This window comes from Pleurodeles waltl, chromosome 3_1, assembly GCF_031143425.1.
Source record: "Pleurodeles waltl isolate 20211129_DDA chromosome 3_1, aPleWal1.hap1.20221129, whole genome shotgun sequence".
NCBI classification, from domain to species: domain Eukaryota; kingdom Metazoa; phylum Chordata; class Amphibia; order Caudata; family Salamandridae; genus Pleurodeles; species Pleurodeles waltl.
This window is the reverse complement of record NC_090440.1, coordinates 5548475-5569323: the sequence shown is the minus strand read 5'-3', so window position 1 is coordinate 5569323 and position 20849 is coordinate 5548475.

Below are 20849 nucleotides of genomic sequence, written 5' to 3'. Positions count from 1 at the left end.
GTACAATATATACAACATATACAACATGAGGGACAATGTCCACACAAAAATAGTCCGTGGCCCACTGGGCCATAATACATAGGCCAAACACTTGACTCCTGCCTCACAACGGAGAGAACACTGCAGGGGCATCAGGTCGAAAACACACAGGCACCTCATGGGGACCGGGAAGGGGGGGCACCTCAGCCGGTAGATGGTACTACGCCACTGCTCCTGGAGGGGGCTCCATGCCCACTGCTTGGTCCTGGGGAGTGCAAAGCCACAGTCTCAAGTGGGTGGTTTGCCCACTGCTTGGTCCTGGGGAGTGCAAAGCCACATTCTCTCAAATGGGTGATTTGCCCACTGCTTGGTCCTGGGGAGTGCAAAGCCACCGTCTCTCAAGTGGGTGGTTTGCCCACTGCTTGCTCCTGGGGAGTGCAAAGCCACAGTCTCTCAAGTCTCTCAAGTAGGTGGTTTGCCCACTGCTTGGTCCTGGGGAGTGCAAAGCGACAGTCTCGCAAGTGGGTGGTTTGCCCACTGCTTGCTCCTGGGGAGTGCAAAGCCACAGTCTCTCAAGTGGGTGGTTTGCCCACTGCTTGGTCCTGGGGAGTGCAAAGCCACAGTCTCTCAAGTCTCTCAAATGGGTGGTTTGCCACTGCTTGGTCCTGGGGAGTGCAAAGCCACAGTCTCTCAAGTGGGTGGTTTGTCCACTGCTTGGTCCTGGGGAGTGCAAAGCCACAGTCTCTCAAGTGGGTGGTTTGCCCACTGCTTGGTCCTGGGGAGTGCAAAGCCACATTCTCGCAAGTGGGTGGTTTGCCTACTGCTTGGTCCTGGGGAGTGCAAAGCCACAGTCTCTCAAGTCTCTCAAGTGGATGCCTTCTTCCACTGTTTCTGGAGGGGGCTTTGTGCCAAGTGATGGAGCACTTGGGGAGTGCCAGGTCACAGTCCCTCACCTGGGTGTCAGACCCACGAGATTTGCAGTGGGCAGGATGCATGACACTCCTTGGAGGCAGGACTACAGTCCATCCGCCGGCGGCTACAGCTGCTCAGTTGTGGTAGCGCCGCTGCTGGTGGGGGTGCTGCCAGTGGTGGGGGGAGGCTCCAGCCCTTCACCTGCAGCCTCGGACGGCTGCCCACTGTGGCTGCTGCTGATGCAAGTGGTGGTGCTTGTGGCGGTGCAGGTAGGGGTGCTTGCAGCAGTGCAGGTGGTGGCGCTGGCCGCGGTGCAGGTGCTGGTACTGCCAGTGGGGGAGAGGCTGAAGCCCTTCCCCTGCAGCCTTGGACAGCTACCCACTGGGGCTGCTGCTGCTGACAGTAGTGGTGCTTGCGGCAGTGCAGGTGCTGGTGCTGGCGGCAGAGCAGATGGCGGTGCTGGCGAATGTGCTGGTAGCCACCAGCCCTTCATCTGCAGGCTCCGTTGGCTGAAGTGACTTGGCTGGTGTTCTGTGACCCTTCCTGCCCTTGGCAGATGGTGGTGCCTCCTTGGGTCTGCCAGCTGGAGTCTGGCGTGGCCTTGCTGGATGGTTGTGGCTCCTTCCCCTTGCTGCATGCTGTCCCCTTCTTGCACTTGCCAGGTTTCCGTAACCTTCTTGGCTGTAGCAGGGGGTGGTGGCACACTGGCTGGGCTGATGGGTGCCCCCTTAGAGCCTCTGACAGCTGCAGAAACCGCAGCGGACGTGGACTTGGTGGCTGAGGTGCTGGACTGGGTTCTGGCCACCCTGGCATGAGGTGAAGTGGGGGGGGAATAAGGAAGAGGACAATGTTGGCTAGAAAAAACTTCTTATGGACATTGGGGCGGCAAGAGGGTGAAGGTTTGAGAGTGGAGGAAGAGGGAGTGTTTGTAGGAGGTGTCAGTCTGCTGTGTTTGGGTGAAGGTGCATGAGAAGGATGCTGTTGTGAGGTGGATGGCTGTTGGGTGGGTGTGTGCTTGCGTTTGTGTACTTTGGGAGGAGGGGGTCACAGACACAGTGGGAGAGGACACAGGGGACGTGTGCATGGATGTGGGCGTGGTGACTGCCAGTGAGGGGCGTGTAGTGATAGGCGTGCTGGTGATGGAGGTAGTGGATGAGGATGTAGTGCATGCAGGTGTGAGTGGAGACGCTACTGGGAGGGGGGTGGACGAGGAGGAGGAGGGGGACACAGTGTAGGCAGTGGATGTTGGTGTGTCTGCATGGGGAGGGTGCTTGTGTGAGTGCCTGTGAGATGAAGTGTGGTGCTTGTGTTTGCCTGAGCCACTTCTCTGTGTTGATTTGGGTAAATGCTGGTCTGAAGGTGTGGTTGGGATAGGCTCGGGTTGAGGGGATTAGGACTGGGTAGAGGCAGTTGGAGGGGGGAGGCTGGAGATAGGGACAATAGTTGCCATCAGTGCGGAGGCCAGAGCCTGAAATGCTCTCTGTTGGGCCACCACGCCAGAGTGAATGCCCTCCAGGTATGCATTTGTTTGTTGCAAATGCCTTTCAACACCCTGGATGGCATTCAGTATGGTTGACTGCCCAACAGTGAAGGATCTCAGGAGGTCAATAGCCTCCTCACTGAGGGCAGCAGGGCTGACTGGGGCAGGGCCTGAGGTGCCTGGGGCGAAGATGCCCACCCTCCTGGTTGAGCGGGCACGGGAAATACGCTGAGGGGCTGCTGGGAGGGAGGTGCTGGTATGGGGGTGGCGGCTGTACCTGTTGTTGGGGTGGGCACAGAGGTGTCCGCCACTGCCAGGGAGCTACCATCGGAGGAGGAGTTGCTGTCTGTAGTATCCCCTCCTGTCTCCGTTGTGGTGCTCCCCTCGCCCTCTGCCCAACTTGTGCCCTCACCGTTGGTGGATTCGGCCTCCTGGCCCATGTGGGATGCAGCTCCCTCTGTCGCCGGTGCCTCTGCTCCTCCGCCAGATGATGCTAATGCACACAAGGAGAGGGTGACAAAACAAGAATGGGGGGAGAGACAGAGGATACACTTGGTCAATGCCAGCAACAACACTACCGTTGGCGTACACAACACACAGGGAGCAGCCCTATGCACTACCAGTTACAAAGCTAGTCACCAGGCCATGGGGTACATAGCATAACGCCATTAGCTGCACGCCTGAAACCAACAGGGCCCTGCTCAGTAGTAGATGGCCACTAACACTATTGGGGTTGGAGTGCTGCAGAGCCTGCCTAACAAGGGACCTACCCTGCCATGTTCGCCCTGGCCTAGGGGCACCCACAGCTCACATCCTCCACGCAGGTAAAACCTTAAAGCGCACAAAGTCATGATTCTGAATTTGTACTCACCCCCTTGTGGCTGCTGTGATGCCTTTAAGCACCCATACAACTCCGGATAGGCCACCGCCAGGATGCGGAATATCTGGGGGGTCAGGGTATGACGGGCACCCCTTCCTCGTTGGGAGGCCAGCCCCGGTTGGGCCTCCACTGCCTTCCTTGTCCAGCAGCGCAGGTCCTCGCACCGCTTGCGGCAGTGGGTGCTCCGCCTGTCAAAGACCCCCAGGGTCCGCACCTCCTTGGTGATGGCACGCCAAATACCCTTTTTCTGATGGGCGCTGACCTGCGGGAAAAAGACAGCAGAAAAGGGATTAGTCATACCGTCCGGACTGTCATACTCATGGCCCACCATATCCCTCCCATCCCCTTACGTACATATATTGACCACCATACATGCAGCACCCTGCCAAGGACTCCTCAGTCCCCCCCTACAGGTTTACACACACAGCACTCCATACATTCATGGCCCACGCACCATGCTCACAGTGTACTCACCTGTTTGTCTGGAGGACCATAAAGTAAAGTGTACTGGGGTAGGACCCCATCCACTAGTTTCTCCAACTCCTCCGAAGTGAAGGCAGGAGCACTTTCCCCAGACACTTGAGCCATTGTCGCTTCCAGACAGAGGTCACAGCAACACTTGCAGTGTAGGTCCTCTCCTGCTGAAGGTCAGGTAGCAACTGAGTGTACAAATTGAAAATGCCGGTCACGTCTGCGGCGGTGCGTACCGTCACCACCAGCGTACATTGCCATTGGCTCCTGGAACCCATAGGGCCTAATTTTAACCAAAGCGAAGTTGCGCGGCGGTCATCGACCGCCACGGTGCTCAACGCCAGCGTCCCCCACTTGTCTCTCCTCAGAGGTCAGGCAGCCGCCATTTCAGGGGGGCACAGGCCATGGTACCTAACTGCGTCACTGCAGATATTGGCACATCAACTGACTTGAATTCACATACTGTTTCTGTAAAGGAAGAAATGCATCATTATTTCAACAGATGTGTGAATATGACCCTCTGCTCACCGTTTTTCTCCCTAGACTTCAACCGCTGAGGATGAATATGAGATGGAGACATCCTCCCGTGTACAGACCCCTGGTGGACCTGGCGACCATGGAGGACAGAGACATTATCCTAACCTACAGACTTGATAGGTCCACAATCCAAGAACTGTGTGCCCAATTGGAGCCAGACCTGCTTTCAGCTATCTGCCAGCCAACAGGTATCCCCCCTCTTGTGCAGGTCTTGTCAGTGCTCCATTTCCTGGCAAGTGGTTCCTTCCAAGCGACAGTGACCATGGCATCAGGCATGTCACAGCCTATGTTCTCAAACGTGTTGACCAGAGTGTTGTCTGCCCTGCTGAAACACATGCGCAGCTCCATTGTATTCCCCCAGGTGGAGGATTTGGCCACAGTGAAGGCTGACTTTTATGCCCTGGGACATATCCCCAACATCATTCGTGCCACTGATGGTACACATATAGCATTTATAACCCCCCCTGAAGGAATGAACAAGTGTTTAGGAATAGAAAAAGCTATCACTCTCTGAATGTGCAGATCGTGTGTTTGGCGTACCAGTACATCTCCCATGTGAATGCCAAGTATCCTGGCACTGTGCATGATGCCTTCATCTTGAGGAATAGCATCATTTCATATGTGATGTCAACTACAGAGGCACTGGGTGTGGCTAATAGGTGAGCCCATGGTCCCCACCCAGTTGATGTAGGTATATGGGTGTGGGGTTCTCCCTTAGGGTGAGTGTCTGTCTAAGAGGTATCCCTCAAATATTTGCAGGTGACTCTGGTTACCCCAATCTCTCATGGCTTCTGACCCCAGTGAGGAATGCCAGGACAAGGGCAGAGGAACTTTACAATGAGGCACATGGGCGAACAAGGAGGATAAGTGAAAGAACCTTTGGCCTCCTGAAGGCCAGGTTCCGGTGCCTACATCTGTAGGAGGCAGGCCTGACTTATAGTGGGTACCTTGTGGTACTTACACCCTGTACCAGGTCCAGTTATCCCTTATTAGTAGAATAGAGGTGTTTCTAGCAGCTTAGGCTGATAGAAGGTAGGTATGGCAAAGGAGCTTAGGCTGAACTAGGAGACATGCAAAGCTCCTACTATACCACTTATATCATACAGCACAATATCATAAGAAAACACAATACTCAGAGCTACTAAAAAATAAAGGTACTTTATTTTTATGGCAATATGCCACAAGTATCTCAGTGAGTACCCTCAGTTAGAAGGTAAGTAATATACACAAGTTATATGTACACAAACCCAAACCAGGTAAGAAATAGTAAGAAAAGTAATGCAAACAGTGTAGAATTACAATAGGATGCAATAGGTGAACATAGGTCGAGGGGCAACACAAACCATATACTACAAAAGTGGAATGCGAATCACGAATGGACCCCAGACCTATGGGAGCTTGTAGAGGGTCACTGGGACTGTAAGAAAACAGTCAGTGGTCCAAGATACCCCACCCCAAGACCCTGAAAAGTAGGAGTAAACTTCCCCTACTACCACAAAAGGACACAATAGTCGTGATAGGGGGATTCTGCAAGAACCACAAACACCAGCAAAGCACTGAAGACGGATTCCTGGACCTGAGGACCTGCAAGGCAAGGGGACCAAGTCCAAGAGTCGCGATAGTGTCCAGGGGGGGCAGGAGTCCAGGAAACCCCGGATGAAGGTGCAAGGAGGCTGCCTCCGGGTGGAAGAAGCCGGAGATTCTTTAACAACGAAAAGGGCTAGGAACTTCTCCTTTGGATGGAAAATGTCCCATGGCGTGCTGGGTGTTGCAGAAGTGTTTCCACACAGAAATACCACAAACAATCCTTGCTAGCTGCAAGGGTTGCGGTGGAGGTTTTTGGGTGCTGCTGGGGACCAGGAAGGACCAGGATGTCGCCCCTTGGAGGAGAAGACAGAGGGGGTGCTCAGCAACTCAGAGAGCCCCCACAGAAGCAGGCAGCACCCGCAGAAGTACCGGAGCAGGCACTTGGAAGATCTGAGGACAGCGGTCGACTCAGAGCCACAAAGGAGGGTCCCACGACGACGGAGTCCAACTCAGAGGGCTGAGCACTGCAGGATGGAGTGCTGGGGACCCAGGCTAGGCTGTGCACAAAGGAATCCTTGGAGAAGTGCACAGAAGCCGGAGCAGCTGCAAATCACGCAGTACATAGGTTTGCAGTCTAGCGTGGGGAGGCAAGGACTTACCTCCACCAAACTTGGACTGAAGGATCACTGGACTGTGGGTGTCACTTGGATCTAGCTCCTGTGTTCCAGGGACCATGCCCGTCAGGATGAGAGGGGACCCAGAGGACCGGTGATGCAGTCTTTTGGTGCTTGCGTTAGCAGGGGGAAGATTCCATCGACCCACAGGAGATTTCTTCTTGGCTTCCAGTGCAGGGTGAAGGCAGACAGCCCCCAGAGCATGCACCACCAGGAAACAGTCGAGAAAGCCGGCAGGATGAGGCGCTACAATGTTGCTGGTAGTCGTCTTGCTACTTTGTTGCGGTTTTGCAGGCGTCCTGGAGCAGTTAGCGGTCGATCCTTGGCAGAAGTCGAAGATGGAAGTGCAGAGGAACTCTGGTGAGCTCTTGCATTCGTTATCTGAAGAATACCCCACAGGAGAGACCCTACATAGCCAGAAAAGGAGGTTTGGCTTCCAAGAAAGGAGGTTTGGCTACCAAGAGAGGTAAGAGCCTATTAGAGGGGGTCTTTGACTTCACCTGCTGGCACTGGCCACTCAGAGCAGTCCAGTGTGCCCCCAACCCCTCTGAATCCAACATGGCAGAGGTCTGGGACACACTGGAGGAGCTCTGGGCACCTCCCCTGGGAGGTACTGGTCAGGGGAGTGGACACTCCCCTTTCCTTTGTCCAGTTTTGCGACAGAGCAGGGCTGGGGGATTCCTGAAGCGGTGTAGACTGGCTTATGCAGAGATTGGCACCATCTGTGCCCATCAAAGCATTTCCAGAGGCTGGGGGAGGCTACTCCTCCCCAGCCCTTCACACCTATTTCCAAAGGGAGAGGGTGTAACACCCTCTCTCAGAGGAAGTCCTTTGTTCTGCCTTCCTGGGCCGGGGCTGCCCAGACCCCAGGAGGGCAGAATCCTGTCTGAGGGGTTGGTAGCAGCAGCAGCTGCAGTGGAAACCCCGGAAAGGTGTTCGGAGTTACCATTGTGACACTATACATAGTTAGTGACCTATGTATAGTGCACGCGTGTAATGGTGTCCCCACACTCACAAAGTTCGGGGAATTTGCCCTGAACGATGTGGAGGCACCTTGGCTAGTGCCAGGGTGCCCACACACTAAGTAACTTGGCACCCAACCTTCACCATGTGAGGGTTAGACATATAGGTGACTTATAAGTTACTTATGTGCAGTGAAAAATGGCTGTGAAAAAACGTGGACGTTATTTCACTCAGGCTGCAGTGGAAGGCCTGTGTAAGAATTGTCTGAGCTCCCTATGGGTGGCGAAAGAAATGCTGCAGCCCATAGGGATCTTCTGGAACCCCAATACCCTGGGTACCTAGGTACCATATACAAGGGAATAATAAGGGTGTTCCAGTGTGCCAATGAGAATTGGTAAAATTAGTCACTAGCCTGCAGTGACAATTTTAAAGCAGGGAGAGAGCATAAACACTGAGGTTCTGGTTTGCAGAGCCTCAGTGATACAGTTAGGCACCACACAGGGAACACATATAGGCCACAAACCTATGAGCACTGGGGTCCTGGCTAGCAGGATCCCAGTGACACATATCAAACACACTGACAACATAGGGTTTTCACTATGAGCACTCTGCCCTGGATCCCAGTGAGACAGTAAAAATACTCTGACATACACTCACAAACAGGCCAAAAGTGGGGGTAACAAGGCTAGAAAGAGGCTACCTTCCTACAACATCTGACAGCTGTACTACTTACCCAAGAAGGTGTGCCAGATCACCTTTGCATGTTGCATGTTGCACAACCTGGCCTTGAGACGCCAGGTGCCTTTTCTGCATGGAGATGAGCCTGGGGGAGGTCTTGTGGCAGTGGTGGAGCCTGTGGACAGGGAGGAAGAGGAGGCAGAGGAAGAAGATGTGGACAACCGAAGTTCACTCATTCAACAGTACTTCCAGTGACACACAGGTAAGACACTGTAATCTCACTTTCCATTGCAGTTTTGTGTTGGACATTGTACATGGCAGCTTGATTTTCCATATTCTTTGCCCACTTACTGTACCCTTTGGCATCTCTATTTTCAGATCTCTGTGCCCCACTCTGGCTCCTGGTGTGTTCCCTGCTGCCCACTACAGGTCATGCCTATGTATACATGACTGTACAGTTGAATTGCCAGACTCCATACTTGTATTAGTTCCAAGGGTGTTTGTTTATGTGCCAATAAGTGGAGGGGGGATTCCATTGGGCTGGGTTGATGATGGAGGAAAGTCCAGGTTAGAGTCCAGTCTATTGGTATCACAGGTGCATTGTCCTATGGGGCATAGGAAAGGGAGCAATAGCAGTTCAAGGTGGACATGGTAACAGAGTGGGACAGAAGGGTGACAATCAGGAGAGTCTTATTTCCTGGCGGGGGTCTTGGCAATGTTCTCTGGCTTCGGACTGGATCGCATGGAGCTTTTGCGTGGTGGTTCGCCATCTGCAGGGGGAGGGGTGCTGGTGGCCTGTTGTTCCTGTGGCGGGGCCTCCTGTCCACTAGTACCGGCCGAGGTAAAGGGCTGTTCTTCGGTTTGGCTAGTGTCAGGGGCCCGTTGGTGTGCCATGGCCTCCATCATGGTATTGGCCATGTCTGCCAGCACCCCTACAATGGTGACCAGGGTGGTGTGGATGTGTTTGAGGTCCTCCCTGATCCCCAGGTACTGTCCCTCCTGCAGCTGCTGGGTCTCCTGCAACTTGTACATTAGCTGGCCCATGGTCTGCTGGGAATGGTGGTATGCTCCCAGGATCCCTGCAAGTGCCTTGTGGAGAGTGGGTTCCCTGGGCCTGTCCTCCCCCTGTCACACAGCAGTCCTCCCAGCTTCCCTGTTGTCCTGTGCCTCTGACCCCTGAGCCTTGTGCTCACTGCCACTGACCCAAGGTGTCTGATTGTTTTGGGTTTGTGGGGTTGCCTGGGGTCCCTGTAGTGCTGGACACACTGCTGATTGACGTGTCCTGGGGACAGAGGTATGGGCCTGCTGGGTGGGTGTTGTGCTGGTGTTGTCTGAGGGGGGAGGCTCTGTGGTGGGTTGGGACTGTGGCAGGGTAACCAACTGTCCACAGGTCCCTGATGGGCCAGGTTGGTCATCATGATCCAGGCGTGCAGAGCTGCTGTCATCACTGTGGGCCTCTTCTGGGGGGGACTGGATGGGCCTGGCACCTCCTCTCCGGTGACGTTGAGTGGGGGTCCTGTGGGGATGTAAATGCAGTGTTATTCTTTCTGCATGTGTCATCTTGTGCATGGGTATGTTTCCCTCTATGGTTGTTATTAGCAAGGCAGCTTTGGCCTGTGTGAGTTGTGATTGGTTTGGCTAAGTGATTGTCACTAGTGTGCATCCTGTTGTGATAGGTGTCCATGCAGGTCTGTGATGGGGGTCCATGCATTGTTGTTGCATGCAGGGCTTGGTATTGGGATGGGTGGGTTGTGATGGTGGGGTATATGTGAGGTGGTGGAGTGATGGGGTGAGGGTAGGGGTGGGAGTTACTGACGGCATGCAGGTAGGGTGGGGGGATAAAGTAGTAAAAAGTTTGACTTACCAGAGTCCAGTCCTCCTGCTACTCCTGCGAGGCCCTCAGGATGCATGATCGCCAAGACTTGCTCCCCCAATGTTGTTAGCTGTGGGGGAGGAGGTGGTGGTCCATCGCCAGTCCACTGTACGGCTATCTGGTGTCTTGCAACCACGGAACGCACATTCTCCCGTAGGTCGTTCCACCTCTTCCTGATGTCGTCCCTTGTTCTTGGAGCATCCCTTGGGTGCTGTCCCACGGCGTTGACCCTGTCCACGACTCTCCACCATAGCTCCATCTTCCTAGCAATGGACATCTGCTGCACTTGTGATCCGAATAGCTGTGGCGTGTCTTTGTGGTGCCATGGGTGTAGTGTGAGTGGTATGTGTGACGGTGTGTGGGGTGATGTGTTGTGGTGTGTGCTGTGAGGTGCGTGGATGGTGTATGGGTGACGGTGTTATGTGGCTCAGATTGAGTGGGTGCTCCTGGTTTGTCTCTCTGTCAGTTGGCAAATTTTTTTTCATTGTAAGGGATTGTGGGTGTGTGTTTTATATTGGATTGGGTGTGTGGGTGTGGTGTGTGTATGTGTGTCAGGTGTGTGTAGTTTGAATTGTCCAATGTGGTGTAGTTTTGTAAGTGTGTGTGTATTTTGAGTGCGGCGGTATGTACAGCCAATGGTTTACCGCGGTTGAAAGACCGCCATGGTGATTCGTGGGTCCTGATGCTGTGGGCGTATTTCTGTTGGCGTAACAGTGTGGGTTTTGGTACCGCCTGTTTATCACTGACCTTTGGTCTGGCGGACTTGTGTGGGTGTCTGTATAGTGGCGGATTTCTCTGTGTGGGTCATAATACCCGTAACGGTATACCACTGCGATCACAGTATCTTGACAGCCGTCAGCATGGCGGTCGGCGGCATTTACCGCCAGGGTTGTAATGAGGGCCTAAGTGTAAGTGGGATGTATGTAGCATATAGACTGTGTATTACAAAAGTTAATCTCATAATCTGTTATTTGCTTTATAATAACAATGTTGCAGTGTTTGTTTCATGTAGTAGTGGTGAGGTACAGAGACATGGTTGGGAATGCACAGTTTGTCATTATGGGGGTCATTACAACATTAGCGGTAAAAGCCGCTTACCGCTGTGCAGAAGACCTCCAATACACCGCCGCTGCCACGGAATCCCGCAACAGGTATTATGACACACATATCGGAATCCGCCGAAATTTAGACACCCACAAAAGTCCGCCACACCAAAGGTCAGTGATAAACTGGCGAAAACAAATCCTCCACCTCCACGCCAACAGAAACACGCCCATGCTATTACGACCTACGAATCCACGCGGCGGTCTTTCAACCGCGGTATTCCATTGGCGGTACACATCGCCACGCTCAAAATACACACACATCTCCAAAACACCGCCACATTGGACAATTACAAATACACACACCTGATACACATTCAAACAACACTCCCACACAGCCAACACAATATAAAGCACACACCCACATCACCCACAAACCCTTACGACCAGAAATTTAGACGAAGGCCAGAGAGACAGCACAGCAAAGACAACCCCACCATACAGAGGCACACAACACCATCACCCACACAACATCCTTGCACAAAACACCACACACCACTACACATCACCATACACATCAACACTCACACCGCCCCACACATCACACACACCACCCCATGGCACGCCAAAGACACCCCCGATTTTCTGAGGAGGAGCTCTGGGTCATGGTGGAGGAAATTGTCCGGGTAGAGCCACAGCTATTTGGCTAACAGGTGCAGCACACATCCATAGCCAGGAAGATGGAGCTATGGCGCAGAATAGTGGACAGGGTCAACGCTGTGGGACAGCACCCAAGAAATCGGGAGGACAGGAAGAGGTGGAACGACCTACAGGGGAAGGTGCGTTCAACGGTCTCCAGGCACAACATCGCGGTTCAGAGGACTGGCGGCGGACCCCCACCTCCTCCCCCACAACTAACAACATGGGAGGAGCAAGTCTTGTCCATCATGCATCCAGAGGGCCTCGGAGGAGTCGGTGGAGGAATGGATACTGGTAAGTCAATTCTTAACTATCATATCCCCCACCCTACCTGCATGCTATCACACACCCCCACTCACACCCTCCCGTATCACCCCAACTCCTCACTAATGTACTAATAACACAAACTACACATCCCAACACCAAACCCTGCATGACACAACTAAGCATGGACATCCATCACGAAAGCATGCCCACTGCACATACCCTTAACAACCCACTAACCATCATCACACAAGCCCCCACACAGGAATGCTTGCACTGGGGTACACGCACACCCACCCATTGCACACCATCACACACACACATGCAATAATCATGCTCTTATGCCCCTGCAGGATCACGAAGGACCGTCACCACACCGGAGGGTCCAGACAACTCCACTCCACCCACAGAAGAGGCCCATAGTGACGATAGCAGCTCTGCCCTACTGGAGCCTGATGACCAGCCCGGACCATCGTGGGCCTCGGGACAGTCGGTTCCCCTTGCACAGGCACAGCCCAACACTGACCTTCCACCCTCTGGTAACACCAGCACAGCACCCGCCCAGCGGGCCCAAACCTCCCTACCCAGGACAGGTCAATCAGCTGTGTGTCCACCACTACAGGGAACACAGGATAACCCACCACCCCAACAACAACAGGGACCTGGGGACAGTGGTAGTGGGCACACGGTCCAGGGGACGGAGGCACAGGAACACAGGGGAACTGGAAGGGCTGTTGTGCGACAGGGGGCGGACAGGCCAAGGGAACCTTCTCTCCACGAGGCCCTATCCTCCATCATGGGAGCATACCACCACTCCCAGGAGACGATGGCGACGGTCCTGGTCAAGTTTCAGGAGACCCAGCGCCTGCAGGAGGACCAGTATATGGGGTTCAGGGAGGAGCTCAGGACCATCAGCTCCGCCTTAGGCACCATCGTAGGGGTGCTGAAGGACATACAGCAGACCATGAGGGACACCGTGGCACTCCAAGGGGCCCCTGACACTAGCATGGACGATGAACTGCCCACCACCTCCGCCGGCGCTAGTGGACAGGACGCCCCGCCACAGGACCACCACACCAGCACCCCACCCCCTGCAGACGGAGAACCACCACGCAAGCGGTCCCTGAGATCCAGGAACAGGACAGAGCAAGATGGCAAGACCACCGCCAGGAAATGAGACCACCCTGATTGTCCCCCCACTGTCCCACTTTGTTACCCTGTCCATACTTAAACTGCCCAAGCTCCACTTCCTATGCCCATATGGGCAGTGCACCTGTAAGACTAATAGACTGGACTCTGCCATGGACATTCCTCCGCCATCACCCATCACCATTTTACAACCCCCCTCCATTTTTGAGCACTTCAATAAACACCCTTGAAACACAAAACAATCTGGAGTCAGTCTATGAATTGGTAAAATGTAATATCTATGACAGCGTCAAAAAGCAGTATTAGTTGTAAAGGCAACATACCAATGTCACACATCACATGTCCCTCAAGGATGCATGCAGATGACACACGTTGGTAACCACACCTGTGAAACCGTAATGGAAAGAAACAACTCAGTTACCAAATAATCCCATGAAATTACACACAGGATAGAGGAGGACGTGTGACAGTGAACGTAATGGTAAAAATGAAAATGTTCTCACCTGTGTGTCACTGGAAATATTGCTGTATGACTGACTCCCTGTTCTCGTTGTCTTCTTCCTCAGCTTCCTCCTCATCACTGTCCACAGGCTCCACAGCTGCCACAACACCGTCATCTGGACCATCCTCCTGCAGAAAAGGCACCTGGCGTCGCAAAGCAAGATCGGGAAGCATTGAGCAGGCGATGATGATCTGGCACACCTTCTTCGGTGAGTAGAATACTGAACCACCTGTCATAAGGAGGCACCTGAACCTGGCCTTAAGGAGGCCGAAGGTGCGTTCGATCACCCTCCTAGTCCGCCCATGGGCCTCATTATAGCGTTCCTCTGCCCTGGTCCTGGGATTCCTTACTGGGGTCAAGATCCATGACAGGTTGGGGCAACCAGAGTCCCCTAATAGCCACACACGGTGCCTCTGGAGTTGACCCATCATATCAGGGATGCTGCTATTCCGCAGGATGTAGGCGTCATGCACTGAGCCAGGGAACATAGCATTAACTAACTAACTAACCTCCTGGCCCATGTGGGATGCAGCTCCCTCTGTCGCCGGTGCCTCTGCTCCTCCGCCAGATGATGCTAATGCACACAAGGAGAGGGTGACAAAACAAGAATGGGGGGAGAGACAGAGGATACACTTGGTCAATGCCAGCAACAACACTACCGTTGGCGTACACAACACACAGGGAGCAGCCCTATGCACTACCAGTTACAAAGCTAGTCACCAGGCCATGGGGTACATAGCATAACGCCATTAGCTGCACGCCTGAAACCAACAGAGCCCTGCTCAGTAGTAGATGGCCACTAACACTATTGGGGTTGGAGTGCTGCAGAGCCTGCCTAACAAGGGACCTACCCTGCCATGTTCGCCCTGGCCTAGGGGCACCCACAGCCCACATCCTCCACGCAGGTAAAACCTTAAAGCGCACAAAGTCATGATTCTGAATTTGTACTCACCCCCTTGTGGCTGCTGTGATGCCTTTTAGCACCCATACAACTCCAGATAGGCCACCGCCAGGATGCGGAATATCTGGGGGGTCAGGGTACGACGGGCACCCCTTCCTCGTTGGGAAGCCAGCCCCGGTTGGGCCTCCACCGCCTTCCTTGTCCAGCAGCGCAGGTCCTCGCACCGCTTGCGGCAGTGGGTGCTCCGCCTGTCAAAGACCCCCAGGGTCCGCACCTCCTTGGTGATGGCACGCCAAATACCCTTTTTCTGATGGGCGCTGACCTGCGGGAAAAAGACAGCAGAAAAGGGATTAGTCATACCGTCCGGACTGTCATACTCATGGCCCACCATATCCCTCCCATCCCCTTACGTACATATATTGACCACCATACATGCAGCACCCTGCCAAGGACTCCTCAGTCCCCCCCTACAGGTTTACACACACAGCACTCCATACATTCATGGCCCACGCACCATGCTCACAGTGTACTCACCTGTTTGTCTGGAGGACCATAAAGTAAAGTGTACTGGGGTAGGACCCCATCCACTAGTTTCTCCAACTCCTCCGAAGTGAAGGCAGGAGCACTTTCCCCAGACACTTGAGCCATTGTCGCTTCCAGACAGAGGTCACAGCAACACTTGCAGTGTAGGTCCTCTCCTGCTGAAGGTCAGGTAGCAACTGAGTGTACAAATTGAAAATGCCGGTCACGTCTGCGGCGGTGCGTACCGTCACCACCAGCGTACATTGCCATTGGCTCCTGGAACCCATAGGGCCTAATCTTAACCAAAGCGAAGTTGCGCGGCGGTCATCGACCGCCACAGTGCTCAACGCCAGCGTCCCCCACTTGTCTCTCCTCAGAGGTCAGGCAGCCGCCATTTCAGGGGGGCACAGGCCATGGTACCTAACTGCGTCACTGCAGATATTGGCACATCAACTGACTTGAATTCACATACTGTTTCTGTAAAGGAAGAAATGCATCATTATTTCAACAGATGTGTGAATATGACCCTCTGCTCACCGTTTTTCTCCCTAGACTTCAACCGCTGAGGATGAATATGAGATGGAGACATCCTCCCGTGTACAGACCCCTGGTGGACCTGGCGACCATGGAGGACAGACACATTATCCTAACCTACAGACTTGATAGGTCCACAATCCAAGAACTGTGTGCCCAATTGGAGCCAGACCTGATTTCAGCTATCTGCCAGCCAACAGGTATCCCCCCTCTTGTGCAGGTCTTGTCAGTGCTCCATTTCCTGGCAAGTGGTTCCTTCCAAGCGACAGTGACCATGGCATCAGGCATGTCACAGCCTATGTTCTCAAACGTGTTGACCAGAGTGTTGTCTGCCCTGCTGAAACACATGCGCAGCTCCATCGTATTCCACCAGGTGGAGGATTTGGCCACAGTGAAGGCTGACTTTTATGCCCTGGGACATATCCCCAACATCATTCGTGCCACTGATGGTACACATATAGCATTTATAACCCCCCCTGAAGGAATGAACAAGTGTTTAGGAATAGAAAAAGCTATCACTCTCTGAATGTGCAGATCGTGTGTTTGGCGTACCAGTACATCTCCCATGTGAATGCCAAGTATCCTGGCACTGTGCATGATGCCTTCATCTTGAGGAATAGCATCATTTCATATGTGATGTCAACTACAGAGGCACTGGGTGTGGCTAATAGGTGAGCCCATGGTCCCCACCCAGTTGATGTAGGTATATGGGTGTGGGGTTCTCCCTTAGGGTGAGTGTCTGTCTAAGAGGTATCCCTCAAATATTTGCAGGTGACTCTGGTTACCCCAATCTCTCATGGCTTCTGACCCCAGTGAGGAATGCCAGGACAAGGGCAGAGGAACTTTACAATGAGGCACTTGGGCGAACAAGGAGGATAAGTGAAAGAACCTTTGGCCTCCTGAAGGCCAGGTTCCGGTGCCTACATCTGTAGGAGGCAGGCCTGACTTATAGTGGGTACCTTGTGGTACTTACACCCTGTACCAGGTCCAGTTATCCCTTATTAGTAGAATAGAGGTGTTTCTAGCAGCTTAGGCTGATAGAAGGTAGGTATGGCAAAGGAGCTTAGGCTGAACTAGGAGACATGCAAAGCTCCTACTATACCACTTATATCATACAGCACAATATCATAAGAAAACACAATACTCAGAGCTACTAAAAAATAAAGGTACTTTATTTTTATGGCAATATGCCACAAGTATCTCAGTGAGTACCCTCAGTTAGAAGGTAAGTAATATACACAAGTTATATGTACACAAACCCAAACCAGGTAAGAAATAGTAAGAAAAGTAATGCAAACAGTGTAGAATTACAATAGGATGCAATAGGTGAACATAGGTCGAGGGGCAACACAAACCATATACTACAAAAGTGGAATGCGAATCACGAATGGACCCCAGACCTATGGGAGCTTGTAGAGGGTCACTGGGACTGTAAGAAAACAGTCAGTGGTCCAAGATACCCCACCCCAAGACCCTGAAAAGTAGGAGTAAACTTCCCCTACTACCACAAAAGGACACAATAGTCGTGATAGGGGGATTCTGCAAGAACCACAAACACCAGCAAAGCACTGAAGACGGATTCCTGGACCTGAGGACCTGCAAGGCAAGGGGACCAAGTCCAAGAGTTCGCGATAGTGTCCAGGGGGGGCAGGAGTCCAGGAAACCCCGGATGAAGGTGCAAGGAGGCTGCCTCCGGGTGGAAGAAGCCGGAGATTCTTTAACAACGAAAAGGGCTAGGAACTTCTCCTTTGGATGGAAAATGTCCCATGGCGTGCTGGGTGTTGCAGAAGTGTTTCCACACAGAAATACCAGAAACAATCCTTGCTAGCTGCAAGGGTTGCAGTGGAGGTTTTTGGGTGCTGCTGGGGACCAGGAAGGACCAGGATGTCGCCCCTTGGAGGAGAAGACAGAGGGGGTACTCAGTAACTCAGAGAGACCCCACAGAAGCAGGCAGCACCCGCAGAAGTACCGGAGCAGGCACTTGGAAGATCTGAGGACAGCGGTCGACTCAGAGCCACAAAGGAGGGTCCCACGACGACGGAGTCCAACTCAGAGGGCTGAGCACTGCAGGATGGAGTGCTGGGGACCCAGGCTAGGCTGTGCACAAAGGAATCCTTGGAGAAGTGCACAGAAGCTGGAGCAGCTGCAAATCACGCAGTACATAGGTTTGCAGTCTAGCGTGGGGAGGCAAGGACTTACCTCCACCAAACTTGGACTGAAGGATCACTGGACTGTGGGTGTCACTTGGATCTAGCTCCTGTGTTCCAGGGACCATGCCCGTCAGGATGAGAGGGGACCCAGAGGACCGGTGATGCAGTCTTTTGGTGCTTGCGTTAGCAGGGGGAAGATTCCATCGACCCACAGGAGATTTCTTCTTGGCTTCCAGTGCAGGGTGAAGGCAGACAGCCCCCAGAGCATGCACCACCAGGAAACAGTCGAGAAAGCCGGCAGGATGAGGCGCTACAATGTTGCTGGTAGTCGTCTTGCTACTTTGTTGCGGTTTTGCAGGCGTCCTGGAGCAGTTAGCGGTCGATCCTTGGCAGAAGTCGAAGATGGAAGTGCAGAGGAACTCTGGTGAGCTCTTGCATTCGTTATCTGAAGAATACCCCACAGGAGAGACCCTACATAGCCAGAAAAGGAGGTTTGGCTACCAAGAAAGGAGGTTTGGCTACCAAGAGAGGTAAGAGCCTATTAGAGGGGGTCTTTGACGTCACCTGCTGGCACTGGCCACTCAGAGCAGTCCAGTGTGCCCCCAACCCCTTTGAATCCAACATGGCAGAGGTCTGGGACACACTGGAGGAGCTCTGGGCACCTCCTCTGGGAGGTACTGGTCAGGGGAGTGGACACTCCCCTTTCCTTTGTCCAGTTTTGCGACAGAGCAGGGCTGGGGGATTCCTGAAGCGGTGTAGACTGGCTTATGCAGAGATTGGCACCATCTGTGCCCATCAAAGCATTTCCAGAGGCTGGGGGAGGCTACTCCTCCCCAGCCCTTCACACCTATTTCCAAAGGGAGAGGGTGTAACACCCTCTCTCAGAGGAAGTCCTTTGTTCTGCCTTCCTGGGCCGGGGCTGCCCAGACCCCAGGAGGGCAGAATCCTGTCTGAGGGGTTGGTAGCAGCAGCAGCTGCAGTGGAAACCCCGGAAAGGTGTTCTGAGTTACCATTGTGACACTATACATAGTTAGTGACCTATGTATAGTGCACGCGTGTAATGGTGTCCCCACACTCACAAAGTTCGGGGAATTTGCCCTGAACGATGTGGAGGCACCTTGGCTATTGCCAGGGTGCCCACACACTAAGTAACTTGGCACCCAACCTTCACCAAGTGAGGGTTAGACATATAGGTGACTTATAAGTTACTTATGTGCAGTGAAAAATGGCTGTGAAAAAACGTGGACGTTATTTCACTCAGGCTGCAGTGGAAGGCCTGTGTAAGAATTGTCTGAGCTCCCTATGGGTGGCGAAAGAAATGCTGCAGCCCATAGGGATCTTCTGGAACCCCAATACCCTGGGTACCTAGGTACCATATACAAGGGAATAATAAGGGTGTTCCAGTGTGCCAATGAGAATTGGTCAAATTAGTCACTAGCCTGCAGTGACAATTTTAAAGCAGGGAGAGAGCATAAACACTGAGGTTCTGGTTAGCAGAGCCTCAGTGATACAGTTAGGCACCACACAGGGAACACATATAGGCCACAAACCTATGAGCACTGGGGTCCTGGCTAGCAGGATCCCAGTGACACATATCAAACACACTGACAACATAGGGTTTTCACTATGAGCACTCTGCCCTGGATCCCAGTGAGACAGTAAAAATACCCTGACATACACTCACAAACAGGTCAAAAGTGGGGGTAACAAGGCTAGAAAGAGGCTACCTTCCTACAACATCTGACAGCTGTACTACTTACCCAAGAAGGTGTGCCAGATCACCTTTGCATGTTGCATGTTGCATGTTGCACAACCTGGCCTTGAGACGCCAGGTGCCTTTTCTGCATGGAGATGAGCCTGGGGGAGGTCTTGTGGCAGTGGTGGAGCCTGTGGACAGTGAGGAAGAGGAGGCAGAGGAAGAAGATGTGGACAACCGAAGTTCACTCATTCAACAGTACTTCCAGTGACACACAGGTAAGACACTGTAATCTCACTTTCCATTGCAGTTTTGTGTTGGACATTGTACATGGCAGCCTGATTTTCCATATTCTTTGCCCACTTACTGTACCCTTTGGCATCTCTATTTTCAGATCTCTGTGCCCCACTCTGGCTCCTGGTGTGTTCCCTGCTGCCCACTACAGGTCATGCCTATGTATACATGACTGTACAGTTGAATTGCCAGACTCCATACTTGTATTAGTTCCAAGGGTGTTTGTTTATGTGCCAATAAGTGGAGGGGGGATTCCATTGGGCTGGGTTGATGATGGAGGAAAGTCCAGGTTAGAGTCCAGTCTATTGGTATCACAGGTGCATTGTCCTATGGGGCATAGGAAAGGGAGCAATAGCAGTTCAAGGTGGACATGGTAACAGAGTGGGACAGAAGGGTGACAATCAGGAGAGTCTTATTTCCTGGCGGGGGTCTTGGCAATGTTCTCTGGCTTCGGACTGGATCGCATGGAGCTTTTGCGTGGTGGTTCGCCATCTGCAGGGGGACGGGTGCTGGTGGCCTGTTGTTCCTGTGGCGGGGCCTCCTGTCCACTAGTACCGGCCGAGGTAAAGGGCTGTTCTTCGGTTTGGCTAGTGTCAGGGGCCCGTTGGTGTGCCATAGCCTCCATCATGGTATTGGCCATGTCTGCCAGCACCCCTACAATGGTGACCAGGGTGGTGTGGATGTGTTTGAGGTCCTCCCTGATCCCCAGGTACTGTCCCTCCTGCAGCTGCTGGGTCTCCTGCAACTTGTACATTAGCTGGCCCATGGTCTGCTGGGAATGGTGGTATGCTCCCAGGATCCCTGCAAGTGCCTTGTGGAGAGTGGGTTCCCTGGGCCTGTCCTCCCCCTGTCACACAGCAGTCCTCCCAGCTTCCCTGTTGTCCTGTGCCTCTGACCCCTGAGCCTTGTGCTCACTGCCACTGACCCCAGGTGTCTGATTGTTTTGGGTTTGTGGGGTTGCCTGGGGTCCCTGTAGTGCTGGACACACTGCTGATTGACGTGTCCTGGGGACAGAGGTATGGGCCTGCTGGGTGGGTGTTGTGCTGGTGTTGTCTGAGGGGGGAGGCTCTGTGGTGGGTTGGGACTGTGGCAGGGTAACCAACTGTCCACAGGTCCCTGAT